The sequence below is a fragment of the Sciurus carolinensis genome, chromosome 1 (assembly GCF_902686445.1).
Source record: "Sciurus carolinensis chromosome 1, mSciCar1.2, whole genome shotgun sequence".
Lineage (NCBI taxonomy): Eukaryota > Metazoa > Chordata > Mammalia > Rodentia > Sciuridae > Sciurus > Sciurus carolinensis.
The window spans coordinates 25,971,107-25,995,861 of record NC_062213.1 but is presented as its reverse complement, the minus strand read 5'-3'; positions in this window follow the sequence as shown (position 1 = coordinate 25,995,861).

The window sequence follows — 24,755 nt, the reverse complement described above, 5'->3', positions numbered from 1 at the left end:
GAAAGGAAGTGATCTTGGAAATTATTATCTTTGCTCTTCTTACTCAATCTGAGATTATACTGTTATTTATTACATGTGCAATACAATAGGAGGAACCTTAAAAACATATTCAATTTCAGACTTTCCAAAATATGTATGTGCATAGACAGTTGACTGTAAGCAACACTATTTGTCTTGAGAGATATTTATCCAATTTTAAAATATTTTACCTCAACCTAACCAGATAATCTCTTCCATATAATTTGTCTATTAGAGGGAACATTTCTTCTTTCATTTCACTTCTGTGCATGCTCTACACTTCAGCGAGATACATGTTAGGAAAAAGTTACCAAAACATGGAAAGCAATAAAGAGTATAGCACATCATTTCAATTTTATCTTACCCTGTTTAGCAAACTCTATGAAGACTTGGTTTATATTCTAAGAATATTTATGTGTAACTGGTTTTGTGATTTAACATTCAAACAAACTACATTGCATGATACCTTGCGGATTTCTGCTTATAGAAAAGATATAACCAAAGACTTTGGCGTATTCAGTTTGATTGTGTAGGACCAATCTTGTATTTAACTATTGTTCTCTATTTCTTTTTCTTTCTGTTTTTTGTTTGAAATGAGCATAAAGAGTCAATTCTTCAAAATGATTCCTTTTTAGCAGGCTTCAATAACTCCTACTTCCCGTTAATGAATGCATTGAATAAAATCTTTGACATGTGTTTATTCATATTTGCATGAATATATTTAACTTTTTGAATGTTATTCTTTGATAGATATGTGAAATATGCCTGTGGTTTTTAGTAATGACTGTCAGATACACTCCATTAGTTCAGCAAGTTGGATTAGTACTCCTTGTAATAAGGAGAAGGCACACCTTGGGTACTTGTGGAGTGCATGAAGGAGAGAGTAGTAGAAAGGACTTAGAGTTAGGCTTTTGATAGTGAATTTGGAAGCAGGGCTTTATCCTGGAGTGGATAGTACGAGGAAACAGGGGTAATTTTATAATTGAATATCTGAATGAATCTTATCTAGGAAAAGAGATGAATAGAGTGAGGATAAACTATAAATGGAAAAAAAAGCAGTAATGATATTAGCCTGGATGGAACATATGTGGAATTTTGTTTATATTGTACAGCAACCTTGTTTTTGTCTGTGCTTAGAAAGATTACAAGCTTTCAGATTTTTGGTCACACTTTACCCAGGTCATGTCGTGGCTTTCTTTGATATTATTCTGTGACACTGCTTTTTTTCAATTGGAAAATTCTACAACCTGAGCAGCAGATCAACAGGATGCCAAACTAGTTTCTGGCTGTCAGGAACTACTTTTCTTCTTTTGAAAAGAGCAACAATAATCATCTGTACAATGTCATCATCCACTTCTTTCTGACACAGGGATTTGTAGAAAGAAAAAGAGGAGGGAACAGAGTGAAGATTTCAGATATGTTTCTTATTTTTCCTCTGGGGGACCAGCACACTTAACTGAGGCCAGAAGTTCTCACCTTGCTGTACTATTGGTGTATCCAAATAATAACTAACTGAAAAGTTTACTGAATAGCAAGAGTATCTGCACTGAATACTGGAAAACTGTGAATCAAAGTTCTCAGTGAAAAACGTGGTGTGACAGTGTTAGCCAGGAATTGCTAACAGGTTCTGAGCAAACCAAAGACCGGATCACAAACCTCCTTGGTCACAGATGCAAATTTTATACACTGATGTCAGCAGGGCACATAATTCCACATAGAGAGAAGAGAGAAGACAGGATTCTGAAAACTAAGAGGTGGAGGACTCCTTAGACCAGGACAAGTTTCCCTTCCTACCACAAAATTGTGTATGCATATTATACATGCGTGCACATGCATGAATATTCATGTGCTTGCACACACACACACACACACACACACACACACACACACACAGCAATCAAGCCTTTATAGTTCACAGGACACAGGTACTATATAAATAAACTGCTCTCATTATCAGACTAGGCTACACAAACAATTTAAGTCAACATTGTGTTGATCTCTTTACAAAAAGCTAAAAAGGGAAGCAGAGAGGGGTAAAGATAAATACTATGCATAAATATATATAGATATATGTATGTATGTATGTATATATGTGTATATATATGTATATATATATGTATATCCACACACAAACACACTAGTGATCTAACACTGTGACATAAAGTGTTTAGCCAGAAAATGAACTTACAATACTCAGTACGTTAGTTATTCATATATTTATTATATATATGAATGACTTGTTAAATATCTATTCATAGTATTAGTCAAACCCTATTCTGAAAATAGTTTTATTGGATTAAGTTTACAAATAAAAATTCTGTTTGGTATTTGTTTTCATACCAAATTCAATATTTTTAATAAAACTTTAAATTTCACTAAGTCAAATTTATTCCAGGTACATGCCAGGACATTACTAAGCATTTTTTTAAAAAATTAAACATTAATTATGATAAGTTATAGCATATATTGCATGTTATCATTTATTGTTTTTACTGCCATGATTTTATATTGCTGTAAATACTTGAGAAAATGTAAGAAAAACTAATGTAATAAAATTTTCTGAATCCATAAACAGCTAAAAAATAAAATAAACTAGAAACACAGTATTGTATGCTTTTGTAATACTCTGATACTTTGCTAAATATCCATCACCAGTGCAGACATTTATTCACCTACTTATTATTATTATTATTATTATTTTGCATTTTATTTTTTATTTATGTATTTTTTTATTATTTTTATTTGGCTTTTAATTTTTTACAGATTGCATTTTGATTCATTGTACACAAATGGGGTACATAATTTCATTTCTATGGTTGTACACAATTCAGATTCATACCATTCGTTTAATCATACATGTACATAGGGAAATGATGTTTGTCTCATTCCACCATTTTTCATACCCCCCTCCCTCTCATTTCCTTCTACATATTCTAAAGTTTCCCAATTATTCTCATTCCTCACCTGTAGCCCCATTATATATCATCCTCCACTTATCAGGGAAAACATTCAGCCTTTGGTTTTTTGGTCTTGGCTTATTTCACTTAGCATGATATTCTCCAGTTCCATCCATTTATTTGCAAATGCCATAATATTATTCTTCTTTATGGCTGAATAGTATTCCATTGTGTATATATACCAGAATTTCTTTATCCATTCATCTGTTGAAGGGCATCTAGGTTGGTTCCACAATCTAGCTATTGTGAACTGAGCTGCTATAAACATTGATGTGGCCTTGTTACTTTTTTTTGTTTTAAAATAATATAGATAATAATAAATATTTTGGTTCATAATTTGCTTTCATCCCCACAATATTTTTAAAAATTTGTACATATTGATTCACAAATCTCTGGCTAATTTTTTGAAATTGAAACACAATAATTTTTAATGCTTACCCATTCTCTTCCTAATGGATATATAAATTATTTCTATAGTCAGCAATCATAAACATCAGTGATAAGCTTTTTTAGGCATATCTCTTTGTACTCAAGTAAACAAGATTTTTGTCTTTCTGACTGTGTGTGCATATATATATATATATATTTATATGTAAAAATATAAACATGTGCATATGTATGGAAACATATATATTTGTGTATGTGTTTATATACTGGATCATACTGATTGCATGCATACTTCAAATTCACTAGAAATGGTCAATTAGTTTTCAAATTGCTCTGACAATTTTAAACCACATCACTATATTGCAGTTTTTATTTATAGACTTCATTTGCTAGATGTTTAACTTTTTATTTAAATATGATGTTATCTTAGTTTTCTTTCCTTGAAATGGTTACAGAAAGTTCTGCAAATTATAAAAAGGGATAAGCCTCATTTGGCTCTGTTTTATGGGCTCAAGGCAGAAGCTTCCTAACCCACTTTTTCCTTAGGTTTATCTCGAGGTTATAAGCCACTCTCTGAAGCAGTCTGTATAGCTAAATACAAAGAAAACAATCATTTTATTTTTATTTTTACTTTTTTTGGAAGAGTTGTATTTTTACCCCAAAAGAAATGAATGTGCAACAAATAAAGTTGATAAAAATGTTGTGGAAGCCTCAGATGATGAGCAAAATAAAACCACTTGAAAAATAATATCCAAGGAGGAAAATGTTTAAAACACCTGTTAGCAGATTTTTACATTTTCTCTGAGTATTTATCTATAATTTCTCATTGCTAAAGTAATGAAAATTATGATATTAAATTCAGTCCCATTTGTTTTACAATAATGTTTTTAAAGTACCTTATCAAAAAAAATGTTGCCCTTAGAAAACAAGATAAACTATTACTGGATAGGAATAAAAGCAAAATATGGTAACTAATTTTGCTTAGGAAGGATGATTAAAAAGATTGTCTTCTTATGTTATTCATTTACTTCTCCTTTGATACCAAGTTTTTATGAAAAGGAAAAAGCAGAAGTGTCTCAATTGAAGTAAATTATGCAAATCACATTCATCATTTTATGGTGTTTGAATTTTTAAAAACTTTAAGTACTCTTACTTAATATAGAAGATCCAAACTCCTTGGCACAGCCTTTAGAGGTTCACTTGATATAGGCCTCTGCCTGCTTCTCAGACCTCAGCTCACACATTCTCTCCCACTCATAAAATATTACTATCTTGGCCCACATTTTAAAACCGTTCTCTATTTCTCAACTATAACAACATTTCCTACAGTGTAGGTGTTTTGCACATATTGTACGTACCTGCAAATGCTCTTCCACTCAGCTTTTTCATGATGATCTTTTTGCAGGGGGATATCTTTGGAAAAGTATTACCTCCTTATTGAGGCTTTTCCCTGTCCCCTCCAGTAAATAAACAATCATATTTTAATATGTACCTAAGTTAGGTTACCTTTATTATGATAAGATGTGTTTCATTGATCCTAGAATGTCAGTGATTTAAAATAAAATTATTTTATGGAATACTGAGAAAGAAAAACATCACTGCCAAAATGCTATCTTAGTACTTATATATTTTATTGTTGAAATAGTTTCTTTATAATTGGTTAGATATAGGTTTAGATACATGCAATATCAGCAAAGTACATTAGTTCAATGAAATAATAATACACACTATGACCAGGTCCTTTGTGTGTAAAATATGACAATGAAATTACAATTGCTGCTAGAAAAATAGACATTTAAAGACAGATTCTCTTATGATATATATTCTAATTTCAGAGAAGAGAAAATGTAATGCAAAATGTAAATGTAAGAAATATTGTATATTATTATTTGATTTTTTCATTACTTCTATATTTTCTTTCATATACAATCCAGTCAACAGGAATATATTGCTTTTTTGTTGTTATTATTTCATTGCCTGAAGGGTCTAAAGAATGTTTGGAGCATAGAACAAAATTTATAAGTATATTTAAATGACCTGATATGAACATTATTTCATTACACTGAACTACTTAATGATTTTCTCGGAAAATATCCACCAAATGTTAATTTTCTCATACATGTTCATTTTAGGTTTGTTACATTTATACTGAGTTGACAAAAAACTATTAGAAAAATAAAAGGCATGTAATCAAGTTCTCAAAAAATTTACTTATGTGCTTCTCAACTATACATAATCTTACAAAGAAAACAGCACATTTAAATGATGGTAAATGTTATAGTACCTAAACTTTGAACTATCTTTGGATTAGGAAAACAGAAGTTTTTATTTTTCTTTCACATAAGGCTTACTTGGTGGCCTTAGTGAGAATGAAGTTGGGGTATAGGCTGTTGAGAATGAAGTTGGGGTATAGGCTATTGGAGGTTTTGGCATCTACAGTGTAGACTCCTCTAAATGTCAACAGCCATCCAAATCACGGGAAATGTAAAGGACTGGTCAGGATATTGTACAGACCGGTCTTGGAGAAGCTATTGATCTGTTCCCTTACATTCTAAAGGCTGACACTCATCACATGACCCCACCTGTATGCAAACTGAGTAGAAAAACACAATCCCTGGCTGAGCTTCACTACTCTGGAATAACTCAGAAAGGTGAATATAAATATTTGGTAAGAAGCTAAAATTATCTGTCATAAAATGATAATTGGATTGTTTCATATTTTCTTATAGTTGAACAAGAACTAATTTATGTAAAAGTGTTTCTTATGAGCACACCATTACTATCAAACTTCACTAGTAAAATTTAGGTCAATGTTTTAAAAACATTTGAACTTTACAGAATGTTGCTTACGTTATTTCATTTATTAATTTGCTATATAAACTGTGAGATGATTTATCCTATCATATAAAAGGAATAGTTTGCAGTCTGATTCTATTAAAAGGAGTGAAGCATTTTCTCTTTACCATGCATGAAAGGGAAGACCAAGTGACACAGAAAGTGATTGTCTGAGAAGAATCATTCTTTTCATTCAGGTGTATTTCAGCTTCCTGACAGAGCAGATAGAGAAGAGCTTTATAATTTCTCCAAAAACTCATAACTGAGTACAAGATACATCTAACTGATACCAAAACTTCATGCTTTTGCACTAAAGTAACTTTTTGGAGGAATTTTCTTCCTGTTTATATACATGTGTTTTTTTTTTTGTGTGTGTGTGTGTTCACGCATGTTTGTGAGTGTGATTTAACTGATGAAATTAAATATGTTCACAGGTGTATGCTTGCTTTCTTCTTTCCTTTCTCCCCGACCCTTCCTCCTTCTTTCTTTCCTGCCTTCCATTTTTATTTTCTATTTTTTTTAACATTCTTTTGGCAATTTTACTGAACACCTAATCCTGAATACTAGGTAGATTGCCCTGAATGGAATAAATACAATCTGGTCTATTAAATACACATGAAAGTCAAGGTCTTAGGAAAAATGTTGTCCTATTCTAATCACCTAGTCATTCTGTAATGATTCACACACTCCTCACTATTTTTCCGTATAGGCAGCTAGCATAAAGCCTGCCTCTTCACTCTGTTCTTTACCATCATGGGTGATTTCAACATTGACTTTTGCAATGTTTTGTGTGGTAGGAGCTTGCTGCTGTGGTACTTCAATTGCCTCAATTCTAAACTCTTTTCATTAGCTATATTTCAGCAACTTAATCTGTAAATTAATGTTGTTAGTATTGTTACTGATTTCATTTTATGTTCCAGAATTTCCTGGTTCATAGGAATTGTGATTACACTACTGATTGAAAAATCTGAAATCTGCAAATTTGGGTGGATGGAAAAATGGATAGTCTTCCTTTTCTTACCAATATATCCTATATTTTGACCCTTATTTCTTATGGTAATGGAATTCTGAATTGTATTTTATTCAATGTACACCATTAGAAAACACTAGGATCAGGATATATGTATCTATGGATGGTAAACCATGTCTATCATAATAAGGATTTGGGTTATATATAGAGAAGGTGATTGACCCCAGAGGCAAAGGGTGAAGAGCTTCAGGAAAGAAGTCATAGATATTACGTTAAAGGTTTTGTGAAGCTGTGCTTTTTGTCTTAAGAGTATGGCTAGAGATTAACACCTGTCTGCCTCAGAAGTCCCTCTTGTTTAAATTTCTATTGTTATAGATCAGTTTTTCCTGCACTAGCATATCACATAATAGGATCATGTACTATGCACCAATGTTATGCCTCGTTTCTTTTGCTCAGCACAAACATTTTGAGATTCAATTGTGTTGTTCCACATTATCACTAGACTAATTTTTTAAGTTATTTATTTTGATTTATTGTACAAAAATGGAGTACACTATCTTTTCTCTGATTGTACACGAAGAAGAGTCACACCATTTGTTTAATCATATATGTACATAGGGCAACTATGTCTGTCTCATTCTGCTATTTTTCCTTCCCCCCACTCTCTCCCCACCCCTGTTTTTTCTCTATACAATTCATCCTTCCTCCATTCTTGCCTGTCTCCCACCCCACGTTATGTATCATCATCCGCTTATCAGAGAGATCATTTGGCCTCTGGTTTTTTGGGATTGGCTTATCTCACTTAGCATGATATTCTCCATCCTTTTATCTGCAAATGTCATAATTTTTTCTTCTTTATGATTGAGTAATATTCCATCGGGTATATACATCACAGTTTCTTTGTCCATCATCAATTGAAGGGTATCTAGGTTGGTTCCACAACCTAGCTATTATGAATTGAGCAGTTATGAACACTGAAGTGGCTGCATCACTGTAGTATGCTGATTTTAAGTCCTTTGGGTATAGGCCAAGGAGTGGGATAGCTTATTCAATTTTAATATTAAGAAAAAATCCATTATGAAATATACTTCAAATACAGTTTTTGTAAATGCTGTCTTGTCCCAGTTTGGGGGTCCTGGCTGGAGGCTAGTCAGTTCTTTCTTGTGCAGCTGATCAGGACCACAACCCTGCCCACTTCCCTCACACCAGTTCACTGTAGATCTGTCCTCACATATCACTCTCACACTGGGTACCAGAACATTCCTATGTCTCAAAACCCACTGAAATGGTTCCTCCTAACCAATCCTGAACCTCCTTCCTTTGCCTTGCCTGTTTTCTTCACTTAGAAACTAAAATAAAATCTTTAACCCACAGTTTCCCCTCATGACCTTTGCCTCTTGACTGACCCTGTGCTCCCTGAGCAGCCCTTGTGGCATGCTGTGTATTCCTTTAGAGAATTGTGAATTATAATAAATTGAATCAATTGTGAGCTTTTTTTCCCCAATTTTTCTCTCTTGATGTATATCTGAACTTACCATATCTCATTGAAGGTAATGAATTCAAAACAACATTATAATCTTTTATCCATTCTCTAATTGATATATATTTGATCATTTCAATAGATTATCATCATTTTGGATAAACTGCTATGATTAAGAATTCTCTGTGGACATACACAGTCATTTGCTCTTGGATAAATAGCTAGGAGTAGAATGCCTGAGTCATAAGAGAGCTTTAAGCTTTACAACAGAAGAAACTTTCAGTTCTCTAAGATGGAACTTTCCAATCCACAAAGCTGCCAGTGTTCTGGTGGTTCCAAGTTGTCTTCAACATTGGGTTTGCCAGAGTGTTTTAATCTGAGAATTTTATAGTTCAAGTAATGGTATCACCTTGTGGTATTAATTTACATTTCCCTTATAGCTGATAATGCTGAGTTCTATTCCTTATGCTTTTAGAAAACCTAATGATCTTCAAGACTTTGGCCTATTTTTTGTGCTTTATATCATTTAGTTCTTATAATTCTGGAAACAAATTTTTTGACATATATATAAAGAATATATTTTCTCATTCTGTGCCTACCTTATCATTTCCTTTACTATATCTTTATATTAAACCATTATCATGAAAATAATATCTTGCATTGTATACATGAATTTTTAAAAATTTAGTTATTATCATTAGGTCTAAGATATAACACACATTAGAGTTATATTTGAAGATAAGTGATACTTGATTTGGAAGGTCACATTTTTTTTCCATATGGAGAGTCTATTCTTCCAACACATTTATTAAAAATAAATTATTGGTCATATAGAAATGCTATGACTTCTTTTGTTCAAAATTAATTGAGATTATATGTGTGTGAGCATTTGGGAATTCCTTTATGGTCAATAGATGTATAAATATACTTTTATGTGAATATTAAGCTATCATGATTAATGCCATTTTAAATAAAACACTGTACTCAAGTAAATTATACCTCCAAATTAAAAGAAAAATTTTCCATGTTTGTCTTGGATTTTCCACAGTATTTCCTTTCTATTTTAGAAGCAACTAGTCAACTTCTGCAAAAGAAAAAACATAAAACAAACCAAAACAACAACTAAAATATCCCCACAAGATAACAGCAACAACAACAACAAAAACAACAATTTTTGGAAAAATAACATGTTAACAATATTGGGATTTCTAAAACATAGATCTATTTATTTAGGTCCTTTAAAAATTTATCTTTGGATTTTTATGATAGTTGATGAAGAATTATTGTATGACTTCTTTTTACATAACCACATCCTTTATATTCCTCTTCAGATATATATAATTAGATCCAGTTATGATAACTGAGTAAAAGCATATTTAAGTGTTTTTTATCCATACTTTCAAATGTTTAAAGAACTGTGTCCTGGGGAAATATATGAAAATGCTCAAAATGCTCATGAAATACCTATCAGGTTTCAGGTACTTTGCTGTCAAAGGAATAATCAAAAATAAAATTCCTATTTACAGAAATTATTATCTAATAGAGGATTTTTACAAAATAAATTTAAATATATCACTAGATAACTTCTTTATATTTGATGTATGTATTTCAAAAATTGCCTACACTGCAGCAGGAGCAGATTTACATCAGACTTTAGGTAAGAATATTAGTATTACTATTCTGGTTCTATGACTTACAATAGGTCAAATATGTGTTACTTGATGATATCCATTCCTATCTTTTATGTTTACCAGTGAAGATTAAAAGAGTGCATATTCAATGCACATAGCATAGTGCTAAATAGTATTACATGTTCTGTTTCATATTTTCAACAATTTGAAGCAAAAAAGCCACAAGTTATATTTTCACGTGTAAATTTTTTTAAATGTTTTTCAATAAAGACTTTTATATGTGAAGATTTTTGTTCTTTGATCTTTAAATGGATTTGAAAATGATCCATTGGTAATAATTTTAAGATCGCCACCTAGTGGCAACTATTCATGAATTACAGACACATGGTCCCTGTAAAACTGTAAAACCTTCTAGCAATACCAGGCTCAGACATTGGACATTTCACATTCAAGGCCTACATTTGATATTACTAATTTAAAACTGAAAAACAAAGCTGTGTTCAAAGTGTATTTATCAGGAATCATGAGTGACTAATTCTGCATAGCACAACCATTCCAGTCACAGAGGGAGCACTTCATAAAAGATTGTCAAAATTACTTTTTAAAAGATAAATACTACTACAGCATATTTAAGGAAGTAAATAGGAAGTGATCTTTCTAATAAAAGCCAAACACAATATGGAGTATTATGAAGTTAAAACTTATTTTAGAGTAGAGATAGGGCACAGAGGTTCTGTATTTAACCAGATTCTTTATAAATTCTGTCTTTGCACTTCTTACTGTGGGGTCATTAGACAAGTCATTTAATTAGTTATCTAAATTAATCCTCAGCTTCATTGATTTTGCAGTAAACACTGCTATGAGTATAACATGAGATAATGCTTGCTGTATTTTTAGCAGCATATAGAAAGCACTCAATAGTAGTATCTCTTCTTATTTCATATCATTACAAATTCTGCAAATAATGCAATCACAATAATACAAGTATTTGTTACCAAATGACAAGGAATCAATCTGATCTTTTACATACAAGTTCTTAAGAAAGTAATGTATGAAATATGAAGATTTTATTAAAGTTAGTATGTTATTTAGTGTTTATTATTAAAGTATCCATTGTTAGTAAAATAATATTACTTATAATATTATTAATAACAATATTAAAATATTATTAGTTAAAATATTAAAATGAAAGTCATATCAATCATTTTAAGATTTATTTATTCAATAATGTTAATGTCAAATTCACTTAAGGATTACAATAGCAATGTAAAAATATAAGATTTATACAAGAAATTAAAGAGTATATTTTAATTCATTAATTTATATCAACTAGCAGGAACATATTTGCATAAAAAATTTTATATATTTATGTGGAATATTTGGTTGATTCACAATTTTCAGCTATTCTGTAAGAAAGGTAAATTTTTATTTTTCTTCCTTTTTAAAGTACTTTTATTTTTATATTTAGAAATTAGCACTAACCTAATATATCTAAAAAAGCACTAAGAGGTTTGCTGGAAATAGTGATGCTGATTTTTACAAATAGAAAACATGCAATGTGAGTAATAACATCTGGTGAACCTTCTAGGTTGGCTCTTCCACATAGAGGTGGATATGTGATATGAATGAGACTAGCATTCAAAGATGGAAATATCTTATTTTCCTGAGCACAGTTCTGCATTTTTTTGTTTAATTGAGCAGATCAGATTGAAATCATGATGCTTTTTTCATCATGACAGATCTTTTTCTAAATTGTATTCATTATAAACTAGTCTAAGTAAACCATAAATGTGCCATTATATATCTTATGTTCTCTCAAGATTGCTATTTTCAAAATCTACTTCAGGTGGTAGGAACAATAAAATGTTTTGATTTTTCAAAAAGATTCTTTCTTTAAGAGATAAATACTCCTGGGTACAATTATGGGAAAAAAAGATCAAAGTTTAACATCAGAGTATATATATATTAGAGATGAGATGGGTTGAGAAATTTGAAAGAAATGATTTCTCTGGTTTTCTTTAAAGTCCACCTGTTATCCTAGCAACACATTTGCCATAAAAAAGCTAGTTTTATCATAAATTACTTTCCAAAGTATAATACTAGAAGATGGGAAACTCAGTTTTAGTCCCACTTCTAATATTAAATGACTATTTAACTTCAGATAAATTGAACAATCTTGATAAAATCGCTTAATTTTGTACTGATACATATTGGAGATATTCTGAATTATTTGTTAATTCTAGTCAGTTTTATAATTTATTAAAATATGATAGACTTTCTTTAACTTAACTAAATGCAGTTTAAAACAATAAAATTCCATAGACTGTTTTATCACTTACATATTTGCATAGAAATGCTCAAGTCAATGGCAAATTTTGTGATTAAAGAGTATCCACAATTTACATTTGGAATTTCCTTTAAATTTGGGCCACTTTAAGTCTTTGCAACTTCCAAGTCAGGTGGCATGCACATTAACCCAATTGGTTAAATTTCATTTCAATCTAGTAGCCTGTGAACAAACTTCCTAATTTACAATGATCTCCTACATGACTATAGAGTTAGGAACAATTTATTTCAGCCTACAAAAGCTAGAGAAAAGAAAAGAGGAGAGGGGAGGGGAGGGAAGGGGAGGGGAGAGAAGAGGAGGAGGGGAGGAGAATAGAGGAAAGGAAGGAAGGAAGGAAGAAAAGAAAAGAAGTACACACGCTAAGTTTTTTTGTTGTTATTTTTTAGTATGCAAGTTTTACATTGCATCTAAATATTTTGGGTTAGATACAACCTTGTACTGGTGTCCTGATACTCTGAATATGTCAGTATATCTGTTCTTATGTCATAACTTTATAAGTCTTAGTCTCTCTCATATTGCTATGGTTTGAATATATGTGGTCCTCAAAACTTCATATTAAAATGTAAACTCCAAGGCATTGAGAGTTGGTGCCTCTGGACATGATTAGACCACCAGGGCTAAGCCTTCCTGAATGTCTTTCTAAAAGAGCTGGCAGGAATAAGTTCACCCACTCATCTTGACCTTCTGCTGTATGAGAATACAGCAACAAGGCACCACCTCTGAAGCACAGCATTGCCACCAGATGCCAGATCTGCCAGTGCCATATGATTTTAAGCTTCCTGGACTCCAGATCTGTAAGAAATAAATATGTCACTTCTAAATTACACAGTCTGAAGCATTTTTGTTATAGCAGCAAAAAATGAACTAAGACATATATCCACAAGACTGAAAATGTTTGAAGGCAGAATCTTTATTCTGAAGAAAGAAATCAGTATTTGGAGCACAATTGATATTAAATGCTAATTGTTTTACTAAATAAACAGGTAAATGGATAAATTAATTATATTGCAGTGTTAAACTATACTAATGCAAATCTTTATGAATTTATTCACTATTGCATGGAAGTGGAACATTTGGAATGATGCAAATTTTTAACACTCATAATAGTATTTTTTTCATATATATATATATAATGAATTACAAAATATCTTTGGGGCAATGCACAGCAACTTTAACATAATTCTTAGTTACATATGTGAATGAAGTAAAGAAGAGCTGTTAGGCATTAGCAAATTTTGATGAATGTTAATAGGAATAACTGTTAATTATTACCTGTCTTACCAGATCGTAAAAATATTTTGGGAGAAATTTTAAGTAGCATATTAAATAGTATTCTACTTTTTTAAAAAATAAATATTTTCTTGCAAACAGAGCCATTCCGAATAGGCCCTGGATCATTCATTTCAGAAATAGGCATTATTGCATCAAATTACTAAGGATTTGAGGTTTGGAGAGTAAGCAGGAGAGGCTACACTGAATCTGCTCCTCTGGTTGATTTTCTTATCTTCCTTCTTATCACTTCCCCATAACATTCAAGAGAAATTTAATAAGAAAGGTTTAACAAATTGAAACTCAAAATGAGTGGAACACAGAAAATTGTGAGCGATAATCAAAAAACTTTTCTTAATTGACTTTAATAAATGCTTACCTTCTTACTATGGGGCATCAGAATCAATAATTCCTTCACAATTCAGCAACAGATCAATTTATTATACCCCTCCCCACTGCTATGAATGACTATCAAGGTTCACACTTGAAAGGCTTCAAAAGTAAAGATGTGATTTAAAAAAAGTAAGTTATAGGTATAAATTTTTAAAATACAGTTTGAATATACTAAAAGTCACATTACAGACATTTTTCCTAATAGAAAATTAACAATTCTAGTTACTACATAATAACTTAAATATTAAAAGATATTATATATTTTAGTTTGAATCTCAATATTATCTGTGCTTGATACTAACTTATGACCAATTGTCTCTCTCATTTTATAGCTTTATTCCATGACAAAACCTGAATTTCATCATGATGGTCCTTTGGTTCAAGTACTTGAACATCTTTACATTCACATGTATATATTATTTTAACATCTTAGATATTATATGTAAGTCTCTAGGTTTCCTCTTAGCTCAGATCCCCACAAATTTTGTAGACTTGTGCTAGAGCACCTTTCCTGTGTTTTTCAGCTTATGCACCGTACAAAAGTTTGTATGTCCTGAGAAGGCTGACTTCCTGCTTGGCTATTTGCCCAAAAGTATGTGCTATCACTGATATAAGTTAGCCTGAAGGAAAGTATGGAATTTTGTAATTCGTGTGTCATTTTGTAATTTGAACAAAGTTTCCTTACTATATTCAGGAATTAATGAGTAGCTTTAATGGGCAGTCTATCTGAATAAATAGTAGAAAATATCATAAGAAGGATTGGCTGGAGTTTGGTTACATTGAATACTAAGTTAGTAGGACCCTGCCTCATTGAAGACTTAGCTTAGAATAGCAGAACATTTATTAAAATATTATTTATCCATTCCCAGTATATTACTATCTTTTTCAACTTCTAAAATGGGTACATCTATATGAAGAACATTCTCTTTAACAAAATTTCTAGTCTCTGCTAAGTGATAAAAAGATGAGTTTAACCAAGGAGCTAGGCTTTTAATTCCCATATGCCTGAGCATTTAAATCTTTCCTTGATTTTGAACTTCAAGAATAATAAAATTTTCCATTAATTTCCAAATAAGTGCAAAAGTTTTCAGGTAAGAAAGCATTTAAAATATGTATTTAAGTATGTTTAATATATTAAATACTAAACATTTAGAATACATAGTTACTAAAATTCATTTAATGTCTTTTATTGTATCTTATGTGTAAGAGATTACTGTTAAAATTCTTAGGCTAGGTTTGTGATAACTAGAGGTTAAGGCTACAAAAAGAAACACAAAAATAACTGGTTCTATTGACTTTAGAAACAGACCTGAAATAAGACATAAGAAATCGGCATTGAAAGCCATGAGAAATGTGCTTTCTGCCTGATCAAGTAGTAGCACAGGGTCACAGAGTGACGGGTCAGCCACTGCATGCTGATCTGTGATCATCACAGAGTGTGGGGCAACGCGGATGTGTGTATCCACACTGATTCTGATTTAGAGCTACCAGATGTTGCTGGCACCTTTCACCAAGAGATTTGGTTCATTTAGTCAGAACGATTAGTAGAAAAGCACATGCTAGAATGAATCTCCTCTCCTGTAAGCAAAGCTGAGGCAATGATGGAGCAAAATAGCTTATGCACAGTAAGTCAGCGGGAAGTTTTATTCTGTCACCTCTCTTCATTAATCTGTACACATGGCTGCTTGGAGAGACAGTGAGTTGATTAGGTCTGCAGCACCATCAGCATGCAGACACTCATCACTACTTCTCATTTTCATATGACCCAGATGGTGTAGCTGCTTGACTGCAATTTTCCTTTATATGTGTTTTTAATAGGTTCCTTTTTTAGATATTGACTTTGCACCCTCTTATGGATATTTAAACCAAACTCTGTTCACTTTTCTTTCAGTAACAACTTGCAGTAACCACATACTGAAAAAAATTGCATATAATACAGAATTGATTGTTTGCTAATTATCTTGTGACTTAAAGAAGATTCACAAGTCAAAAACTATTAGTTAACTGTTCTCTGTAATGTTGTAAGGAAAGATAGCTGACACATATTCCCAGAATGTAGTTGATGGAATGGAGGCAAACAGTTATTTCAAGGAAGAGTCAAAGAAAAAAAATTTAATCTTCAGCAGGATCTTACTATGTTAATCTGATTAAACGACATTAAGTGAGAGTATGGAAGTGATGAGAATTTAAATTTTGTTACAGAAGTTACATATAGAGTGAATGGAATTCTACAGTTAGATTTTTCCTTTACCTTATTCCCCAAAATATATGATACTGTATCCTTCATGTCCTCTAGAGCCTGCTATCTTTTGAGACATAGCTACAATCAACTTGAATCTACTTTATGTGGAATATGCATTTCCTTCTCTCCATTAAACCTGTAAATTCCCAAAGGAATCTCTCTTACAGTGTGTGCATGCAAGTATTTTTAATTAATTTAGTAGGACCCCTATTTATATACTCAATTTAATTAAGACAGTATCACAAATTTCACAGTTCCACCTGAGTTATAATGATTTATTGGTGAATATAGATTATAGATACAGAACAATGGGTAAAAACGAGGTTTATATTTCTTATCATCCAGCAAACACAGTGCACATGAAAAATATTCATACTGTGCAGGCATCTTTTTTCTTTCCTATTCATGTGCCCTTCCTGATTAACTTAATTTCTCCCATTATAAGAGAAAGGGAGCAATACTATTAGTATGCACAATGCCATGACTTTGGCATTTATTTCTATTAGAACAGGTAGAAATGTTTGCCTTTGCACTTCCCTAATTCCATCTATTTAGTGGCAGTACATAATTATGATGATACTATTCTACCTATAAATGCTGACTTTTAAGGACCCTCTCAAAAGTTGTTAGTATGCTCATTAAAGATTACTGTAAACCTAAGAAAATGTAAAAAAGTTTGTTTTCTAATCATGTTGATATACTATTTTTTAATACTACAGATGTAAAATGACACATCTTCTAACCATGCTTCACATGAAATACTTAAACTATAATTTTCATTTCTAGATTTTAATCTCTTACTGCTGATGGCATAGCAGGCTTCCCTATAAAGGTTAGGTGACAAGTCAATGGGAAGATCAAAAAGAGCAGTTGTATTCTGTCTCTCTCTTGGCAGGGCAAGAGACCAATCTACCTGAACACAACATCACCATATCAATAGGTGGTAAGAGAGCATTCACTGTGAGGGACCCTTGGCATTGCAGAGCTGTCCTGGGAAACTGAGGCTGTCAGCCCTGGACCACTGCCTGAGATATGACATGGAGCATGTGAAAAAGTGGGGTCACCATCCTCAGTGCTGACTGTGGGGATTCAGAGTGCAGGGAGCCCTTGACTTCCTGTACCACTGACCTTCCAGTAATGTTGCAGTAGGGACCTCAACTTACTGGACTACTCCCTAGAACTGGGGTCCATATTCCTTAAAGGGAGAAACAGACCTGCGGGACTTAGAAAGTCATGACTAACCTTGATGAAAACTCTCAGGCATTCCTGAAACATGGAGTTACACTTGCTGGTGTCTAGGGACAGTATCACCCTGGGGGATTATATTTGTACTGACTCTCTTGCTTATAATTTGATCCCCAGGACTATTTTGTTTCTTGAAGTTGTTTTGTTGTTATTGGATTTAATTCCATTTTAGCATTGATCAAAATATAAGACATTTTTTCATTTATTGAAACAACTCTTTTTTGACACTATATGTGTTACTCTTTGCTATCCCAAGGGAAGAGCAAATATCAAAACAAATAAAACTCCCTTACTATGGAGCTTACTTTCTAGTAGGAGAAGGTAATCAGCTAAAATGCATAGTATACTGGATGGTGATAGGACTCTTTATAAGAGAAAAATAAAGAGAATTATGAGATGGGATGTTCTGGGGGTAAGGAAAATGCCATTTTAAGCAGGATAGTCAGAAAGTCTTGCTGAGAAGGTCATAGCACCAACTCGTTCACAGGCCTTCAACAGTAATAATCTTGCCATATTCAGGGATTAGTGAGAAATTCAAGTGGTTGGAAGAGAGCATTTGAGAGGAAGAGGAAAACAGAAGGAGTAAGGAGGTCTTCCTGGACATGCAACCTCTTCAGTAACCCAAACCTTATGCTCGGAAAAGCCTCCTGTTTTAATGTTCAACTGTTGCCATCTTAAAATTTTTAGCAATATTATTGTTGAACTTGTGTTTTCTAAATGAAGTTAGATGGGAAAATGGAACATGCATGTGAGCAGAGCAAATGTACACAATTCATAAGTACATCCACATTTATTTGTACCATATTCACATGTAGCATTTCCAATCCTTTCTGGATACAGAGATCTAAAAACAATGACATAGAAAGGTAAAGAAAAATAGAGCAATTCGTAGTTCCTTTTGCTTTCAGTCTTTCCTTAATAACCTGAAGGTAAAGAGTGGTAGAATGAAAGAAAATCACAAAGTGATATCAATAGTTCAGTTAGTTTTCTTTTGTATTTCTATTCTTCAATTTAGAATGAAAAAACGTATCTGTGTACAAGCTATAAAATATGAATTATGTGATTTCAGTGTTTCTGAACATGATTTAATACTTTCAGATTTGAATTAAAAGTGCTATTGCACAATATTAAGATGGACAGCCAAATTTATGCAATAATTAAAATTTTAAATTATTACTTAGGGTGACATTAATTAACAGCAAAACATGTCAATTGCATTATTTCAGTGTTTCTGCACATGATTTAATACCTTTATATTTGAATTAAAACTGTCATCACACAATATAAAGATGGACAATAAAATGTATGCAATAATTTAAAATTTTAATTATAACAGAATGACACTAATTAACAAATAAAAAAAAACATGACAAATTGGGAGACTGGCTGAGAAAGAAAGATAAAGCTTCATATTTAAGTATATTTAAGAATATTTTTCCTAATTTTGAAAGAGGGAGTCTCATATGTTCATTTTGCACTGTGCCCCACAAATTAAGCAGCTGGCCTTACTACAAAGTTAGAAGTTTCATCAAATTCCACTTTTATTCTGAGATCATTGGTAATATTTGAGTTTTAGAAAAAATTACAAAATTTTTTTAATGTTTTAAGAAAATCCTCTAGATACTGACCAAGAATGGAAGCAGGGTGACCCACTAGGGGTCTCCCACAGAAATTTTAACAAGGAATAAAGGTAGCTGCAATTTGATGATATTAGAAGTTATAAGAGATTCACAGAATCTCCATATATATTATAGATAGATGATATTATTGGCTACCTGGTTGGACAAAGTTTTCAAAGGAAGAATCTATGAAAGTTTAAGGATTTTGCTTTTAGCAACTGGAAGAATGCAGGTACAAATTTCTGAAAACTAGAAAACTGCTAGAGAAGTGGGTTTATTTTTAAACTTTGTGAGGAGTAGGCATTAGGTATGCTATTTTATAAACATGTTACGTTTGCTATATTCCCAAGAAACCCAAGGGGAGATAGCTAGTAAACAAGTAGATACTGATTTTAGATTTGGCAGTAAAGGTCTGAACAGGAAATGTGTATTTGTGAACTATTAGATCACACACAGTGTTTTTTACTGCCACAACAATAGAGAATATTACCAAGGGGTGAGCAAGTGTGCAGAAAACAAAAGATCTGCAGACTAAGTCTGAATCACGGCAGGTTTTAAAAGCCATATAGGTAAAAGACAAATACCTAGGAAAGCATAAAGAAAACAAACATGTTGATGCCTTTTCAGTCAATTTAAAAAAATTATTTCTTTGCATGTTTCTTCTTACCTCAGGTGCAGAAGTTTGCTTTGAACACATTTATCAGCTAAAGTCACATAATCATAATTGACCTTTGTAAAGTTGTCTTATTCAATTATTACTTTAATTTTATTACCTCACTCAATTCTTCTTCTCCAATAGTATATATGTATCATATGTGTTGTCTTTTTGTGTATATTCTTGCAAAGTGCTTATTAATTATTTGTGTTCATGTATTTTTAACTTGAACAACATTATGTAAATGATAAGCTGTTTATTTCATTTCCTACTTTTTTTTTCCTAGTAAACTTTGTGCTTTGAAGACATAGCCATCTTAAAGTTACATCTTGCCCATTGTTCCTAACTACTACACAAATACTCCACGGGTGTATCCTCAAAGAAAAATTATACCAGGCAAAAGCAAAACAAGCAAAAAGAAAATATAAAAAAGGAAGGGAGGTTTAAGTCCTATAGTAAGTTGCTGAACATGTACTGATGGTATTGTTTAAAAAATACTCATCAGTGTGATTAGGCTACCCAAGTTTCTTAACTGACATTTATCTAACTTAGGTTCCTACCCTCCCACAGAAGCTAGGAAATAGGTGCATTATCTCCCTTGATAATCCCAGTTCACAGTGATTACTCCCAGGATTACAAACAGTTCCCTGAGAAATACATTTCTGGGTTGTAAAAGCAGGAGTCCAGGAGAAGAGTTACACTTGAACTCACGATTCACAATTCACAATTACAAGAATTCACAATTACAAGTTTCTAAAGTAAATAATCTAAGCAAGGGAAAGTAAAAGAACTATAGTCAGGAAGAAGTCTGTATGTTTAGTCATGTTAGGGGGAACACCAGGCCAGTTTTGATCAGAATAAGTCATATTTCTGTTCATAAAAGAACACCTAGCTTGCTTCCAATTTTCTGTTAGCACAGCAATGCTGTGATATACAGCTACCCAATTCTTCATCCATTCCCTCCACCAGTGCAAGAAAAGCCTCAAGTTCACTTCTCTAACTTTCTATTACACGGCTTGCTCTTTTAAAATTGGTAACTCATTAGTTTTAAAATTTTATATTTATTTGATCACTAATATCTTTTAGCATATTTTGGTATGTGTATAAATTCTTTCTATTTTCTTTGAGTCATCTGCCTTAAATTTTGCTGTTTTGTTTTCTACTGGGGTTATTTTACTGTTGTTTTCATAGATTTGCAGTTTCTTTTGTCATCTAGACTTAAGACATTGCCATTTTAGAAATAACCATCATCTTCCCCATCCTCTTTTACTAAATTATGTCTCCTGTATTTGCATGGCATAGAAATTCTTTACTTTGCCAAAATCAAACAGAGATAATATATTCACTTTGATGTGTTCTCCTCAGGTTTTTATACAAAGTCCTTCCCTACACCTAGGTCACAAAAATATTTTTCCTCGTTTTCTTCTATTAGTTCTATAATGTTCTTCTTCACATTTATTTAACCATTCCAGAGTATCATTATGTATTGTATTCTATAGGAGCATCTAAATTTACTTTTATCTTCATGATACATCACTTATTCCATATCATTAAATCAAACATTCTGTTCCCTTGTTTTGCATTTTATTATAGATCAGAGTCATAAATTTTCATGGATTTCACTTTTAGTTCTGTACTTCACAATCATTTCCTTGTTTTAGGTTCCTATTTGTAAACAGTAATTTGCTGTCTATATTAATATCTAGTAGAGCATAATTCTTCCTTATTCAATTTCTAAAGATTAGCTTGGCTAATATTGGACCTTATATACATCATATAAATTTTAAGGTGAATTTATAGAATCTCTCAAAAATTTATGCTCTCTGCTTGTTTTTCATGACCTGACACTTTTCAAAAGGTACTTGTTCAATTATTTGGTCAATGTGCCTGAATTGTATTTATCCAGTGTTTCTCATAATTGGAATTAGGTTATACATTTTTAACAAGAATATTACAGAGATGGAGATGTGTTCTTAGTATATTATCAAAAATGTTATGATATTGTCTTATTGCTAGTGATGTTTACCTTGATCATTTGGTTAGTTCACTTTCTGCCAGATTACTGCACTGTAAATTTACAATTTTTCTCTTTGTAATTGATAATTATCTTTGGAAAAATAAGAAGGCATTATTTCAGTTCTCCTCAATCTTTCAGCTACTAATTTTAGCATCCACTGTTGGATCTTATCAACCACATTTATTACTGGGAAATATTTCTAAAGATAACTTCTTGTTTGGGGTAACTGTTCTATATTTATGTACATTTTTAACATGAGAGAAGTGGGATTGCAACTTTTCTATGAACAAAATTAGTTTCAAAATTAAAAGAATAAGTATAAAATTTAAAAAACTGGGATTTTACTAGGAATCATACCGAATTTTTAGGTTAATTGTTGGTTGAATACAATATCTTACCATTTAGGTGCCAACTAACAACTTAGATAATTAGTTATCTTAGCCAATAATGTGACCCAGCCATCTTTGATGAGTAAAGTATTTCATGATTATGGAAAGGATGAACTGTGTTCAAATTCTGTTTCTAAAGCAAAACAGATGAGAATTTAGTTTTAAGAAATTTTTTTAATTAATATTGACGGCCTTCCTAAAATTTCATAGTGGATTAATGTGCTTGAAATATGATGTGAATGCAGTAAATAGAGAACAGGGGGAGAATAATTGAAGGTAGTGCACATAAACAATTATTCCAAGAGCATTTTGTATAACAGAAAAGAAAGTTGTAGATCACAAACTGAAAAATAAATGCACTTAAGGTTTTTGCTTTTTAATTTTTAGTGCAGAAAACAAAACAGCATGTTTGTAATCAGATGATGATAAACAGTAGCTGCTGATTAGCAAGCAGAGAAGAACAATTTGATACGAGATGTAAGGGGCAGAATCAGAGGAAAAATTGAAAGGTGTACAAAAATATAAAAGTGTTCCAATTCTGGAGGGTTAATTATGTTGTAATTATTTTGGTTCACTGCAAAATTCAGCCTGGAGGATAAGAAATAAGAACATGGAAGCACTCAGGCAGCGGAGTGAAAGAGGTATGAGATCAATGGTCTTTGTAACCCCATGAAAGTCCAGGGTGTGCCAGTTGGAATAATAGAAAGAGGGAGTTTGACCTGTCACTTTGGTTTTATTCATAGAATTTCATTGTCCCAATCCTATGAGTGAAGTCACAACCCAGGAGTGTAGAATTAACTATAAATAGTTTTAATTTTAAACAACAACTTCTTTTCAAGATATACTGTTCTTATACTTCTTATACCAAGCCAATCTTGTCAACAGATAGATTATAGATAGGCAGAAGAGAAGACAGATAAATAGATCAGTAGACAAAATTTTATAAGTTTTACACAGATCACCTATATTTAAAACATTATAGGAAAAACTTGTTCTTTACCTTCAATTTATGTCCATATACTGTTTTTTTGTAATGCTTTGTCATTACAAATCATCGTTATTTGACCAAGCTTTCTTTCTCATACATCCCAGAATGAACTAAAATTTAATTAATGTGCATACACGCACACTCCTTACAAGACATAGTTTCTCAAATGAAAATGGGACTGCAAATTATTCTAAAGCAGCTGCTTTCTCTGTGTGCTATCATAATATTTTCACATCTCTTGCAAAAATTATGTATAATGGACGAATACTTATATGGATTGTTTGAGTTAAAAAAATGACAAAAAAGGATCTTGAAGAAGTATGCTAAAAATATGAACAAAGTATATTGTGGAACATTAAAATAATCGGACTTTTGTCTTACTAAATTAGTTTTATTAAAGCCACAGGTAGTATATTTTTATGATAGCTTTCATGAACTCTGCCAATGTTTCATTATTTTCTATTTTTTATTTATTTATTTATTATTTATTTATTTATTTATTTATTTATTTATTCTGCTGTGCTGGGGATTGAATCCAGAGCCTGGTGTGTGACAGGCCAGCACTCTACCAGATCCACATTCCCAGCCCTGCTTCCAACTTTATTTTTTTATCATTTTTTTTTATTGTAAACAAATGGGATACATGATGTTTCTCTGTACATGGCGTAAAGGCATACCATTTGTGTAATCATAAATTTACATAGGGTAATGTTGTTTGATTCATTCTGTTATTTTTTCCCTTCCCCCCCACCCCTCACCCCTTCTTTTCCCTCTATACAGTCCTTCCTTCCTCCATTCTTGCCCCGCTCCCTAACCCTAACCCTAACCCTAATCCTAACACTAAGCCCTCCCACCCCCTCCCTTATGTTTCATCATCTGCTTAACAGAGAGATCAATTGTCCTTTGGCTTTTTGAGATTGGATTATCTCACTTAGCATGATATTCTCCAATTTCATCCATTTGCCTGCAAATGCCATAATTTTATAATTCTTTATGGCTGAGTAATATTCCATTGTATATATATACCACAGTTTCTTTATCCATTCATCAACTGAAGGGCATCTAGGTTGGTTCCACAATCTGGCTATTGGGAATTGAGCAGCTATGAACATTGATGTGGCTGCATCTCTGTAGTATGCTGATTTTAAGTCCTTTGGGTATAGGCCAAGGAGTGGGGTAGCTGGGTCAAATGGTGGTTCCATTCCAAGTTTTCTAAGGAATCTCCACACTGCTTTCCAGAGTGACTGCAATAATTTGCAACCCCACCAGCGATGTATGAGTGTATCTTTTTCCCCACATCCTCTCCAACACCT